The sequence below is a fragment of the Microtus pennsylvanicus genome, chromosome 10 (genome assembly GCF_037038515.1).
Source record: "Microtus pennsylvanicus isolate mMicPen1 chromosome 10, mMicPen1.hap1, whole genome shotgun sequence".
Lineage (NCBI taxonomy): Eukaryota > Metazoa > Chordata > Mammalia > Rodentia > Cricetidae > Microtus > Microtus pennsylvanicus.
Window position 1 is genome coordinate 27,213,832 of NC_134588.1, and position 15,527 is coordinate 27,229,358.

The window sequence follows — 15,527 nt, forward strand, 5'->3', positions numbered from 1 at the left end:
GTGATCACAGACTGTGTCACCATGCCAGCTTGTGTGACAGTGGGGGTCAGACCCAGGTCTTCATGCTCAGCAGCCAGCCACTCTCCCAGCTGAGCTGCAACTCACCCCGTATTGTGCTCCATTTTATTTTAACGATGAACATATATTGCTTCTAACAGTCAGTAGGTAATGATAAGGCCCCCTCAGCCTACACTGCTACACAGGGCCTCTACCATGTACAGTGGGAGCCCCTATGTGCCTCCCATCCTCGCTCTTATCTCCTAGGCTCCCCAGGAGGGAGGTCTTGCAGTTCCTAGGCAGGGAGCTTGATGGGTCTCCCTGGCTCTGCAGAAACGCACTCGGTCCTAGGGTCTGGCTCAAATGTTACCACCATCCAGCAGAATCAGTGTCTCCCTTGCGACAGGGTGGCCACCTGTTTCCTGCTGGCCCGGATTCCTCCGGCGGTGGACCTGCTAGTGTGAGTCATTGTGCTGCCAGGGCAGGCCAGGCCCTGGCTCAGAATGAGGATGAGCATTCCCACAACGGGCGTGGGTCCAGACCCTACTGGTTCCTCCACCTCCTGGCAGATGAGTGAGTTAAGAGCCTCAGAGTGGAGCTCGCTGAAGCCCTCATATCCCTTCGATGTCTCTTTTCTGCTGCTGTCTTGGGAGCAGTCTTGGTGTTCTGCCTGATGTGACTGCAGTCTGTCTGTATTCACCAGTTGCTAAAGATCTCTACCTGGTGACATTTTCTTTTTGTTGGTAGAGGGGAAGGAACCTAAGACCTTTTGTATGGGAAGCATGTCCTCTATCGCTGAGTTACTCCTATAAATATTGACTTAAAGATAGCCTTTTTCTCTTCCCTTCCCCTCTTCCTTCTCTGCACGGTTTCTTGTAGCCTAGTCTGGCCTTGTACTCCTAATCCTCATGCTTCTACCTCCCAACTACTAGGATTTCAGGTACTTATACTTAGCTGTCTATCTCCCTTTCCCTCTCCTGCCTTCTTTTCTTCTTCCACCCTCTTTCTTCCAAGGATGGATAGCAGGTCCTTTTGAGTTCCACTGAGCCACACCCAAGCCCTTAGCAGCATCCTTTAAGCAGAGGAATATCTTCACATTCATGGTGGGTACCACTCTTTCCCCCATGGCTTGCACTGAGGGGAAGAGGCTCTCCAAAAATGGCTGGCCTGCCTGACATAAAGGTATATGGCCTGTTGGAAGACTAAGCCATGTTCGCCCCTAGAGGCTTCCGTATATTTCCCAGGAACCTTCCCAGCCGCTCTCAGTGGGTAACAGAGCAGGAGAGAGGAGGCCTGTGTAGGGCCCCACCCTAGTGTAGCTCCTCGTGGAGGAGGGTGACTGTTGCTGCTCCTTGGACTCATGAGGGACAGAGCTGGCAGAGGATCCATCCCTCCTCTAATTTCTTGAGTGCACAGATCTAGGGATTCACAGTGTGCCCTGTCTGTCTCCTTCCCGGGCACCACCCCAAGCACTGGAAGCTGAGCCTAAGGAAGCAGAAGCCTGGCTTAAGAGACACCGGTGGCAGTGCCCTCTAACCCAGCCAGTGCTATGTCATCCTGACCCTCATTCCCAGGGAGCTGAACCAAGAGGAGAAGGCCCAGCCTGAGAACTCTGATTCCTAGTGTTGTTTCCATCATCATCTGAAGCCAGGGCAGCCAGGGTAACCTTTGACGTGGGGAGAACACAAGCCGAAACTCAAGAAAACTCAAGAACGGGCACTCAAAATATTTACTGTTTCTTTAATGTCTGCCAAGCATGTTTTGAGTGTGTTTCTCTGGGTTAGGAAGTGGGTACATTTATTATATTTTACACACAGGGTACTGAGACACAGAGAAGCACACTTAAGTGGCCCGGGGTGGTTCACTTAGCAGTCTGTCCAGTGGAGGATATGAGCCCTATGCCCTTAACTCATGAAGTTGTCCTGCCAGAATTATGCTGTCTGCTTCAGAGTACTGCAAACATAGCCTGACACTTGACCCTCTGCTCAGTGACAACTATCTGTGTCCTAGGTCATGACTCTGGTACCTAGCCACTCACGCCACACCCAGCTCTCAACTCCCCAACAGGATACGTGGGCATAAACCATAGTGAGCCCACTGGGAGCCCTCTGCTGGTATTTCCCGAAACATGAGACGTCCCCTATAGGACTGGAGCCCAGGGATGTTCAGTCAGCCAAGACCACCGAGTGTCCCAGAAGGACGGAAGTGTAGAACTCATGCCATAGGCTGGCTTTTTGACAAACCCACAGCTGCATGCTTTTCTGGGGTGCTGTAGCCTTGGGGTCTATGGGATACTGACTCCTCAGGACCCCAAAGCGATCCCATTCCTGCTTCTCCTCAGGTTTCCATTTTCGTTGGCATTCCAGGGAGAAATCTTAAAGGCGAGCCACCTCCCTCGCCCCAGGAGGAGGGACCAGGGCTGTCTATTTGTAGGGTGCCCTCAAACACCGTGAAGCAGGAGGGTCATGGACACCTGGTTCTGAGAAATCTGTTCCCAGGCCCCCAAGCCCTCTCTCCTGGCAGGAAGTCTGTCAGAACAACAGAAGTCCCCCCCCTCCATGAGTGAACGTCTTGATTTTATTGTGTGTGTGTCGCTCTCACGGGGGGCGGCTAAAATGATCAGTCCTATTTCTGTACTGAGAATGTCTTAATTAGGGTTTGTGCTGGTGTGGTAAACACCATGACCAAAAGCAGCTCGGGGAGGAAAGGGTTTATTTCATCTTCCTTAGGCCGGGCTCCAGCACTGGGGCAGGAACCAAAGCAGAAACCACAAGACAACGTACTGGCTCATTCAGTTTGCTTTCTTAGACACCCAGGACAACCTGCCCAGGCATGGCACCACCCCAGTGGGCTGGAGCCTCCCCACCCCTCATCAGTCTCAGAAAGGCCCCTCAGGCCTGCCTGGAAGCCACTCTGCTAGGAGGGGGTGTTGAGATTTCCTGCTCCATGGTATGTCTAGGTTTGTGTCAAACTGGCACAAACCAACTGGCATGGAGGACCAAATGCTTCTCCTGGGTCACCCTCTCTAGGCAGAGGTCCTGAGGGCTAGCAGCCATCTGGGGTTCTCGTGTTCTCTGACCAGGCTGTGCTTCCTGGCCGAGGCCCTAAAGCAGACCCTCAAAATGGTTTCTTAAGCTGTGATGCGGTCACTTCCGAATCATCCCCGTGAAGTAAGCGCATGAGATCTCTGCCCTCACCCGGGACAAGGGCACAGAGCACAGAAGGCTGGCATGCGATGCCAGCATCAAAGTATATCTTATGCACTGGAACTTTGAGTAACTTTGCTTAGGACGTGTGCTTTAGAGTGTCACAGACCTGGGTTCAAATTCCGGCTCTGCCATAGAGTAGTTGTGGGGTCAGAGTCGATTCCTAACCCCCGTGGGACTCTATTCGACATCTCTATGAACTAGGTACTCCTCAAATGTTTTGGTTTTGCTTGTCCTCACAGAGGGACTAATCTCTCTCTGTGTGTGTCTCTGTCTCTGTCTCTCGCTTTCTATCTTCCACACACACAGACACACATAGATGGACAGACTCACACTCATGACACACTGGGACACACACAGATCTACACAAACCCTTGCTTGCCTGAAGTGCACGCCTCAGCCTGATAAAGAGGCACAGACATATAAATGCTGTTCTTTCTGGGGGAACAGCTGTGAGCCAGTTACCAGCAGCACACATTACTCACCCACCGGCAAACACTCCACAACAATTCTAAATTTCCATTTCCTCTGGGATAGATTCAGTGGAGGTTTTGAAGGTGACCAGGTCCTTTCCCATCCTCAGGTGGGAGCCAGCTCAGGTTAGGGGTCAGGAATTGGGAATAAACTACAATATAACTGTGGCTCTCCTGATGTCCCAGCTGTGGCTCTCCTGATGTCTGCCCACCAACTCCCTGCCAGGTGTCCTCCACTTCCCATCCCCAAGCCCCTCGTGGGCTTCAGGCCCAGCCTGGGAGACCTTTGGGGCAAACCCTTAGCTTGTCAAGGTCCTTGGAACCTCCAACTTTGAACCTGGCCTCCAGGAATTCTGGAGTCTCCATTGTTGCCCTTCTAGGCTCTAGCAGCCCAGCCAACCCCAAGGAATGGCAGAGCCTGTGAAAGTCTCAGCATTCATAATGGGCCACTCCTCTCCGGAAATGTTCCCTAACTCTGCTGAGAGCCTGCCAGGAGACTTGGTGACGGCACTCTTGGCATACACAATAGACTGGGGTCAGAACAATGTCGAGGAGAGAAAACATCCGCCTGTCACCTGTCCATAGGCTGCCGTCCTCCTGGGACACCCCTCATCCCATGACCAACTTTGGGCTCCCAGAGGAGGGGGGGAGTGCACCTCAGGGCGAGAGGCCAGCTGTGGCAGCCAGCAGGGGAGGCGCAGGCTGGATGCACAGCTGAAATTCCCCAACTTGACTGCACTCTGAACAGATGTGTGAGTCAGATTAGAAGTCAAATCCGCTTAGTCTGGCTCCCCTGCCAACCCTGGGACCACTGCTCACAGCGCCAACACTGGACAGGATTAAAGCCCAAGCTAGCACACAGAACAGTCCTGGGTGCACAGCTGAGGATAGCAGGGCTCGGCAGGTGGATACCTGGTGGGCTTGCTTCATTCACCACGCACGGGGCTCATGCTCTCGATGGAGTCATTCTGCCTGCCCTCTCTGCCCTGGTAAAGCTCTGGAAGCAAAACTGGGCTACTGTGCATGAGACGCCTTGGTACTTTAAAAGGGGCTCCTTGGCCCTCAAGTAGTCCTACCACCCTAACGAAGGCCTCAGGGGAAGGGCTCATCTGAGGAAGAGCACAACCAAATACAGCGTGTGCCCTCTTCAGCACAGGAAGATCAGTCCAACAGAGATCCCACAGGTACCAAAACCCTGGGGCCCGGGGGCAGACCACAATGATAGGGAATTTCGAGATAATCTGGATTCCAGGGCCCTCCTACAGTGTGATTTCTCCCCTAAGTTCTGCGATGTTTAAATTGTGTCGATCTGGGTGGGCTTTGTGATGGTAAGTGGGTCCCATGGCCCTCTGTGCCAGCACTGATGGAGGATGTAATGCCAAGGAGGGCTTCCTGGTAGAGGGGAGTTTGAGACAAGCTTGAGAGAAAGGGGAACCGGCTGACGTGCTCACTTCACGGCAGCACAGACAGTGAGAATGCAATGGGGTGGGGAAGGTTAGCATGCCCCCCCCCATGACGTGCAGGGAAGGTTAGCATGGCCCCGGGCAAGGACGACTTGCAGGGAAGGTTAGCATGGCCCCCACACGAGGACGATGTGCAGGGAAGGCGAGCACGGCCCCCACACGAGGACAGCATGCAAACTCAGAAGTAATCCACATTGTCTTCTAATTCTTTTGTCTGTGTTTACTGACATAGAAGTGAGTGTAAGCAGATGTCACGAAACTAAGAGGCCCATGAAGGGTCGGAGGCGGAGGCGGAGGCTGTAAGGTAGGGAAGAGTAAGGAAGATGTGTCATGTGAATCCTGTGAAAGTGTGAAAGGGAATTCTGGGGTGGAAGGAGAGGAAATGCAGGGAGCATCTAAAACCAAGGATGCATGAAAATGCCATGGGTGCTGGGGGCAGAGAAATGGCTCAGCAGTTTTAAGATCATTGGCTGCTCTTCCAGAGGACCTAGGTTTGATTCCTAGCACGCACATGGCCGCGCACAACTGTCTCTGACGCCAGGGACTCTGATGCCCTCTTCTGGTCTCTGCAGGAACTGCATGCACATGTTACACAGAGATCCTTGCAGGTGAGACATCCACACACGTAAAACAAGAATAACATTGAAAAGAAAGTGCTGTGGGCTTGAGAGGTGGCCCAGTCAGTAAGATGCTGATGGCACAGCATGAAGACCTGAGTTGGAATCCCCAGCACTCAGGTAATAAGCCAGAATCAGCACTTGGTACTGGGTGGGGTAGACAGCAGATGAGGTGGACACCGGCAGACTCTAATCCCTAGTTTATTGGCCAGTCAGTGCAGCCAATCAGAGAGCTCCACATCCAGAGAGAGACCCTGCTTCAAAAACAAGGTGAGAGTAATTGAGACAAAGGCAATGTTGACATCTGGTGAACACATGTGCACCATACACAAACAATACATGTATGTACATACCCCTACACACATGCACACACACATGCAAAGACTATGTCATAAGGAAATCTGTTACTTTGCATGCTAATTAAAAATTAGGTTAAAAGCATTAACGTGGGGCTGGCAATGTAGCCCAACGGTAGAATACTTGCCAAGCGTTGAGTCCCTGGGTTCACCCCCAGTACAGGGATAGGTTGGCAGGCTAGTCAAGGCAGGGAGGGCATTCTGAAGTGGGGAGCCCAGTTTCAGGAACCAGGGTTGTATGTTGGTAGAGCTCATTCTTAGCTTGTATAGACCTGGGTTCCAGCCCCAGCGTTTCCTGCACAACCAGACATCTAGGGCCCATTTTCCTGATAGGGATGTGAGCATTGCGGTCCAGCACACACAAGGGGCCTGACCAAGGCTCACTGGGTAGGAACTGGGATAGAGGTGCTGCAGAGGGGTGGGCAGGGCATCCAGCAAGGGGTGCAAAGGCTTGAGGAAGGTGGCGCCTTCTGGGTAAGCGGGCCATCAGTTAGTATGACTGCAGAGCATGCAAAACAGGACAAGGGCACCTTGCTGAGGAGCGGGCATAGCCCTTACTAATAACAGGCCAGCCAGTAGCGAGTGCTGAAGCTCCCCAAGCCTGTGACTAGGAACACCTGTGGGCATAGACCAGTCACTAAGGAAGCCATAGAAATGAACACCTGTGGGCATAGACGCACGCCGAAGTCTAAAGAGGCAGCACTCAAGGGAGCGGGGTCCCAGCATGCTGCCCCACGAGGGGGGCCTGGCTGGCAGGTGGGTTCCAGCAGGTTCCCAGTATAGCAGATGCTTCCTGTTTATGCTAATCCGTTTAGACTTTCAGACACCTTTGAGCTTAGAGGTGAAAGTCCCATGCAGTTTCGGAGACTGGAAACACCTGCTGTACCATGGGGCTGAGCCCTCTGCAGGAGGGGCTCCCTCTGTATATATCATCTCTGCTCAAACCTGTGGAACTCAGATGCAGCGCCCACTTGCAGCCATGCTTGTCCTTTCTGAAACAGCTGCTTTCTCCTTGACCAGACTATAAGGAAAGATCCTTGTATTTATTTTTTAACTTCTAGCGTTTTACAGAGCGCTTTGAACCGAATGATTTTCTTTTTCAGGTAGGAGTTCACTGTGGTGCCCAAGTTAGTCCCTGGGTTAGCTCCTGAGATCCACCCACCTTAGCTTCTCAAGTCTCTCCCACTGACATCCTCTCTCTCTCTCTCTCTCTCTCTCTCTCTCTCTCTCTCTCTCTCTCTCTCTCTCTCTCTCAGGGCTTCTCTGTGTAACAGCCCCTGGCTGTCCTGGAACTCCCTTTATATACCAGGCTGGTCTCAAACTCATGGAGATCCTCCTGCCTCTGCCTCCTCAGTGCTGGGAAAAAGGTGTGCACCACCACTCTGGGCTCTAAAAAGATTTCTAACATTCCTGTTTTAATAAAAATGATTTTGAGCACGTGTGGGGGCACACGCCTTTAATCCCAGCCCTGAGGAGACAGAGGCAGGTGGACGTTTGTGAGCTCCGTAGTTCTAGAGTTTAGGAGGCGCAGGCCTGTTGCTGGCAGATCCAGACTGGCTGGGCCTCTGGCCAGAGGATGCCCTCACCAAGCAGGGAATGGGCGGCAGAATGGCAGGTGACTGAAGGTGGCCACTTCAAGATGTCTGTCTGAGGTGGGGAAAAAAAGCAGGCCCTAACTTCCCCCCTTCTCCCCAGCCCTAGCAGCAGTCTACTCTCATACACTCTGGCCTTAGGAACCCCAGAACCTCACGCTAATCTGTGGTCCTCAAAGGCCATCTGGTTGAAAGCCAATACCTGGTCGCATCCTGAGGTCCAGGGAGGAGAGACTTCCACAAGCACAGAAAGCTCGCTGGACGTATTCTCCCCAGGCTCTGGAGAATGTTTTTCTAGAGAATTCTTAGAGAACGCATCTAACTAGCCAGTTATACCTGGCTGCCCTGTGAGGTAGCAAATGGGAGAAGCTCAAGCAACAGGCATGGCGGTGCTTGCTTTGGATCCCAGCACTCAGGAGGCTGAGAGATGAATCCCTATGAGTTCCTGGCCAGCCAAGGCTACAGGGTGAGACTCTGTCTCAAAATAAAAGGGGGGTGGGGAGCAGAATCAGAGTAGATGTGGATCTGCTGCCTTCCTCAGGACGCTGTTGTGACCTGTTGGGGTCAGTGGTGCCCCCCCAACTCTCAATCTTTTAATTGGTCTCCAGTCAGCTTGGAAGCTCTTAGAAGGTAGCCAGGCTGCACTGAGGAACCTGTGACCCAAGGCTTTTTGCTATGAATTTCCTTTCTATGTTTACTTCAGACACATTTAAAGCTCTGGGAAAACAATGCAAAACAAACGAGCAAACTCCAGGGCCGTCCGAACGGCTCTGCGGTTAAGAACACGACTGCCCTTCCGTAGGTTCCAGCTTCATCGCCAGCACCTACAGGGCAGCTCTGGTTCCAGGGCATCTGTTGCCCTCTTATGGCTTCCACAAGCACATGACATGTAAGCACGGCATAGACATACATGCAGGTAAAACATTCATACACATAAAATAAAAAAATAAAAAAAACACTCTCAGATAGTCATCTGATTTTTAGATTTTTTTGTGTGTTTTTTTTGGGGGGGGGGTTTATTCAAGACAACGTTTCTCTGTGTGTAGCCCTGGCTGTCCAGGAACTCACTTTGTAGACCAGGCTGGCCTCGAACTTACAGAGATCTGCTTCTGGGATTAAATGTATGTGTCATTACCGCATGGCTTTGGAAGCCTCACAATCTATTTTAAATAGGTTCTACTAAATACGTTCATACTGAGATCATACCACGGGTAAAGACTGAGAGAACAGTAAACATGACTTTCAGTTTTAATTCCTGGGCTGGGCTCCCCTGGGAAGAGAGAAAGCTGGAGTTCCCGGTGTAGACCGGGTAGCAGCGTGCAGAGGGAGGGCAGCAAATTTCCCGGAGTTCTCTGGGTGTCGGGCCCCTGTGAAGACTCTGTGAAGGGCACCGGCACGAACTGTTTTACAGAAAAGGAAATGAAGGCTCAGAACAGTCACAAATCACTCAGAGACCCAGCATTGGGGACGGGGTGGGACTTGAAGCTGTTGTATCCCTAGGTTTGCAGCTCTGTGCCCCACCAGCTGGGACGAGTAGGTCCTTGTCAAAGGACCATGCAGGCATTGCCACACGGCTCTGTTGCGTCTGAAAGAAGAAACTCTGGCGATTTATTTGTATTACTTATGTGGTATAAGGGACTGGAACTCAGGGCTTTCCACAGGTGAGGTAATTATTCTACCAGTGGGCTAGACAGAGGCCGGGAACTTGTGAAACAATGACGAATGGGCCATTCCTCATCCCTCAAGGCCTGAAGTCTCAGGAGAAGAGGCAAACCCACATCCTAAAGCCACAGGCTGTACAGCTCTTGAGAGTAGGCGGGTGCTAAGCCAGAGTGGTGTTTACACAGGGCACTGAGGACAGCCTGGCAGGTGACTGGGAGTGGTGGCAGAGAAGGAGGGAGCTAGGGAAACTTTGGGGGAGGAGGTACTGATGTGACGTTTCCAGTCCAGCAGGGAGCAGGGGCAGGTGCTCTTGCCTGGTTCTTGCTGTGACATCCACGCCTGCTAAGCCATGTGCCGACATCACTGGGAAGTGGATGGGGTGCTGAAAGGGTTGATATTTGAGGCTTCTCGGGATTTGAGGGATGGTTACAAAGGTACAGCTATTAGCTTCTTCCTTGGAGAAGAACCTGGATTGGGCTATTTATTTATTTTAGAGACAGGCTCTATGCTGTCCAAGCTGGTGCTGAATTTTGCCTCTGCGTGCCAAGTAGTTGGCACTGTAACCTGTGCCACTGTGCCCAGGTGGGTCACATGACTGCTATGCTTGGTGTTGTCCTGACACCCTCTAGAACAGTGGTTTTCAACCTGCGGGTCGTGACCCCTTTGGGATTTGACTGACCCTTTCACAGGGGTCGCCTAAGACCATTGGAAAACACAGGTATTTACATTATGAGTCATAACAATAGCAAAATTATAGCTATGGAGTAGCAACAACATAATTTTGTAGTTGGGGGTCACTGCCACTTAAGGAACCATATTAAAGGGTCCCAACACTAGGGAGGTTGAGAACCTCTGCTGTAGAACCACCCGGGCACCCGGGAGACGAGCTCCGGGCACACTTGCAAAGGATTATTTAGCCTCCAGACATGCCTCCAATTAGATTACTTGAGGTGTGAGGACCCAGCCTAAAAGTGAGCTTGGGTCCTAGACTGTATAAAAAGGAGACAGCAAGCTGAGCAAAAGCCTTCATCACCCTCTGCTTTGTGATGGTAGATGGATAAGATGTGACCACCTGCTTCAGGCTTCTGCTGTTTTAACTGGTCCTTGAACTAGGAACTGAACTAAATCCTTTCTTCATCGATTTTCCTGTTAGGGCACTTTAAACAAGTATTTATATTATTATTGTGTGTGAGATGGGGTGTGGGGTTGTGTGCTTGTCTTATCCCTGCAATGGGAATGGAAATGAAGACAGAAAATTGATTAATATCACCGTGATGAGCCTGACCTTTGGAACTGGTTTGTGGGAGGAATGTGGAACCGTCTGAGAGTTGGGGCTAAAAACACCCTAGCATGGAGGAAGCAGAGTGTATGGGTCATTCTCGTGGGAGCTTGAGAGACAAGCATGCCCACAGAGACACTGGCAATGGCTCATGAGGTTTCTGAGAGGGACAAAGCTTGTATCAATGCAGCCGAGGACCATCTGGCATTTGGACCCAGAATCTGGTTTCTTTCTACCTCTGTCCTGAGAACTTGAGTGAAATTCAATTTAAAACTAATGGGCCAATTTGTTTGGCAGAGAACATCTCAGGACAGGCAAGCTCTCAGGCTGGTGCTGAGAAAGCAGCTGTAATTGAGGCCAGTATCACTGAAGAGCAACCTTCTGCATGGCACTGGGACAGCAAGAAAGGTGTCCTGAGAGCAGACCTCACCCACCCAGGAGAGGTTCCATCCTAAGCTGACGGCTGAGCTTGGGAGCATCATCCACGTGGTACAGGCTTTGCAGGCATGAAAGGAGTCAATTCTAGAACAAACTCCAAATTCCTCAGACTCCAAAAGGCTGTCAGAAATGAGCTCGTTAGACCAAAGGACTTCTGGCAGTTAGATAAAAGCCAAAATTTCTCAGGAATTCATGAAACCAATTCCTATCTGCCCAAAAGAGGCATTTCCCTTACTTCTGGTAGAAGGGACAAATGGTTACCCATGGAGCCTGTCAGAATACCAAAGCTCATGCTGACCAGTATCACAAGTACCTGTTAGCAGATTTCAAAGTCCATGCTGACATCCTAGCCCTTCTCACCTCCTCCCCTACCCTAAACTTCCTTCAGCTCACAGGCTTCTCTACTCTTAGCTACTCATCCTTATAGCCTTGCTGTTCTATCATCTCCCTCCCTCCCTCCCTTGTTCTCTTATTCTCTCTCACTATGCTCTAGTCTCTGCCTTTTGCTATCTCACTATCTCCACTACTCTCTCCCATTTTCCTAGCCCTAGGCCGTGCCCAGACTATGTCTTTCTCAGTTCTGCTCTCCAGATGCCGCTGGTTATTTTCTTAAAACCTTAACCTTATCGTGGAATGATCGTGATCATGTCAGCAGTTTTTGTTTGTTTTGTTTTACTGTATCCCTTGCATACAAAAGGCACAAAATTGGGGAAGCTATGGGATCTTGCTCCACTGAAGGCCAAAGCAGGGGGCAAGAGCAAACATCTAATGTGGAGGGAAGTGGCTGGGGGTGTCTCATCATGTTGCCGTACTAAGTGCACCCTCGCCTGTCCATCTGTCTGAGGGAAGTCAGCACACTCATCTGGAGCAAGCTACTGACCATCAGCAATGTCACCACCCAGTGTCATAGCAGATGGAACAGGAATAGGGCCTGCTGCCCTTTTAAGTTGATAAGGGGCAGTGGGGCTGGGAACCTAGGGGAGGGATGGGTGAGTGTAGGGGTGCCTGATGGAGCAGAGGACAGTGACTTCTGACACTTTGACTTTGCCGCACATCCCCTGGCTATGGCTACTCTCTGTAACAACAGAGTAAGATCCCATCGCTCTGTCCCATTGTTACAGAGAGCAGCTGTGGCCAGATGTGTGGCAGAGTCAAAGTTCCTGCTGGTCAATGTTCCTGTGAAATTGTGAAAGAAAAGCCCAAGTTGCAAGGGAGACAACAGGATATTGGAGATTCGTGAATGTGGAATGTCCACTGAGGAAACCTACATGCAGAGCTGGGCTGACCCAAGAGAGAGATGGAGGGGTGAAGGGCTACCCAATCCTTTAGGAGCCCAGTTGATTTCACTAGGAACCCCGTGTGCCAGACATGAAGCTGCAGGATTTAGTGTCTGCTGTTTGGGTTTGGGTATTTATTCTGACCATTCCTTGCTAAGCCCTGCTTCTTCCCTTTTAGGATAGGCATGCTAACTCTGTGCCATTATGTGCTGGAGGTATGTCACTTATTTCTTATTTTATAGGAACTCACACAGAAGAGATTGCTGTGGGCCTCAGATGAGACTTGGAATTTTAGAAGGCGTTAAAATTATTAAAGACTGGAGGTGGTTTTTCAAGTTGAATTAAATAGTGGATTTTTTTGGTATTATAAATTGGTCATGAGAAGGTAGAAGGTTATGATTTAAGTGATGTGTCTGAATGTCAACTTGACAAAGGGGAGGGTTGTGGTGGTGCCAGCCTGGCATGATCCAGAATCATGTGGGAGGCAAGCCTCCAGGCACACCTGGGATCCATTATTAGCCTCTGGGCATGCCTGATAGTGACTGATAGGTTAATTCAGGAGGGAGGAGCCATCCAAAGTGGGCTTGGGCGCTGGGCTATATAAGAGAAAGTGAAATGGGTCCATGCACTCAACACCCAGCTTCCTGCTGGTGATGTGACTGATAGGACCAGCGGCTTCAAGCTCCCACAGCCTTGGCTTTCCCGCCATGGCAGCCTGGGCCACTGAACCAAGAGCTGGAGCTGTGTCTCCCGAGTTACTGTTGTCTGTGTATTTTATCACGGCAACAGGAAGAGAAACTAAGGCAGGGTATGAGTGCTACTCAGTCACTCACTGGGTAGGACCTAGCACCACAGAGCAAGAGGGAAAGAAGGCCAAAGCGGGGTCAAGAGCAAACCTCTAATATGGAGGGAAGCGCAGAAGTCGGCACACTTATTGTGTGGCTGTGGTTGTGCAGGCATGAAGAAGGGTGCCCTAGTCTGTGAGAAGTCGCTTCTGGCTTAGAAGGCTGGCAGGGTCTAGGGATGGATCCCGCAGGGGACGTCTGTGGAAGAATGAGGCAGGAGAGCGCCAACCCTAGGTTCCATCGGTGGGAGCATGGGAGCATGGGAGCGGCAGCCCAGCTCTGCAGCACTCAGCACACAGGATCTTCTCAGCAGCAGCTGGAAGCGGGCATGGGGGACGATAGGCCAGATGCGGCCCTGGGCATTCCTGACCCAGGAATGAGGGCGGTAAATGTGGTACCAGAGGGGACAATGACTCACCAGGGACTCCAGCAAAAGGCTTCTGTTAGGAGTGTCACACAGCATCAGGAAATGACTTCTGGATACCCAGGAAACAGGGCTCCAGGGCCTGGGGCTGGGCTGTGGCTCAGCTTGGTCCCTTGGGGACCAGCAGAGGCTCCTGCAGGCCACAGCTCTGGCAGCTCATAGCTAGTCACTCAGCCCTGCCTCGCTCCTAGATCCAGCTTCCCCCTCCCAAGCCAACATCTCTCCCAAGTACACGCAAACCTGGAGTAAGCCTGATTCACAGGGTCTAGGCACAGCTCTCCCCCAGCCTGCCCGTTTTCTAGGGTGAAAGTTCCTTGACCCAGGCACGCCTCCCTGTACCTTCACAACCACAGCCAAACACAGGGACAGCTGCACAGGAGGGCTCTGGAGGACGCAGGGACTTCCGCACACGCTGGGCCCACAGTGTGGTAAGTGTCCGCCTGCACAGTGCTGCTCTTCCCCGGGCCCTTCCTTGTACCTGCTTCGTGCTTCCCCGTCTCACTGTTTACATGATCCTCTCTCCCTCCCCTCCCCTCCTTAAAGACAAGGGGGGCTGGGCCGAACACAGACCCAGGGTTCTAAAATTCTAGGAAGGTTTTTGTTGTTGTTGTTGTTGTTGTTCCTGAGTTGGTTTTCCCCAGCGCTGAGGATGGAACGTGGGGCCCATAGACTAAAGGACCTTGTGCGTGATAGGCAAAGCCTCTGCCCCTGAGCCACGTCTCCACTTGGGATTCTAATTTGTTGTGTGACCTGAGGCCAGGCATTTCATCTCAGGGGACTCCAGTGTTTTTGTATGTGATCAGGCAGAAAGAGGTTGTAGCCGTGATTCGGTGAGATGGGTCTAAGCATTGGAGGTGGGCACAGGGAAGGCACCTTAGTATACAGGCTGAACGTCGTCATCTTCTCACGGGAGCTCAGTCTGTGTGTTCCCCCGCCTTTCCCCTACAGAAAACACTGATTTCTGCCTGAGAGGTTCTGCACGCTAATGCTTTGATAGGGTCTAGTGTGGGAAATGGTGTGTAACCAGGGACCAAGCCCTGGCCTAGCTCAACTTCCATGGCCTTGGCGAGGGAGCAGGAGTAAAAAAAAAAAACACAGAACAGATAAGGCCAGGAGGCATGCCTTAGGGCATTCTGCGTGGGCTTGGAACAAATTTGAGCAGTGAACTGGAAAATAGCTGGATTCTCAGCACTTAAGATCTGTGTGACATGAAGGAGAGCCAGGAAGTGCATTTGAGAGCATCAGGAAGTGCATTCAAAAATTAGTAAGGTCTGTACTTGCCACTGCCCTGGCGTGGCCACCTTCATACCAACTCAGCACTCACTCATATTCTCTCTCTCTCTCTCTCTCTCTCTCTCTCTCTCTCTCTCTCTCTCTCTCACACACACACACACACACACACAGGCAGAGAGAGAGATCCACCTGCTGCTTCCTTAGTGCTAGGGTTAAAGGTATACACTGCTACACCTGGCCCAATTCTCTTTTTATCTTTGTGCCTTCCCTTTGTGCCAAGGAGCCGTGTGGTATCGGCAAAGCCGAGTGACCCATGGAAGCCAGACCCCATTCACCTCTTCAGGATTATCTCTGGGCCATCCCCGTTGGTCCCACCTCGCAGGCACACCCTGAGCCAAAGGCAGGACGCAGAATACAGATACCCAGGCCTGTGTGTTTTCTGTCTCACCCACAATCCTCAGGTGAATTCAAATGACCTTGAACATAGCAGGGAGGGTATCAAAGTCTTCCCTCCCCCAGCAAGGGGCAGGTTCAGTGACGTCACAGACCAGACTCTTCCCTGGTTTGTGTGTCTGTACAGGAAGCCCAGACACTTAAGAGTCTTTAGTCCTCTATCTTTGGCATTGTCCTATTAGCCACATTTTCTGAATGAGACTGCTCACTGC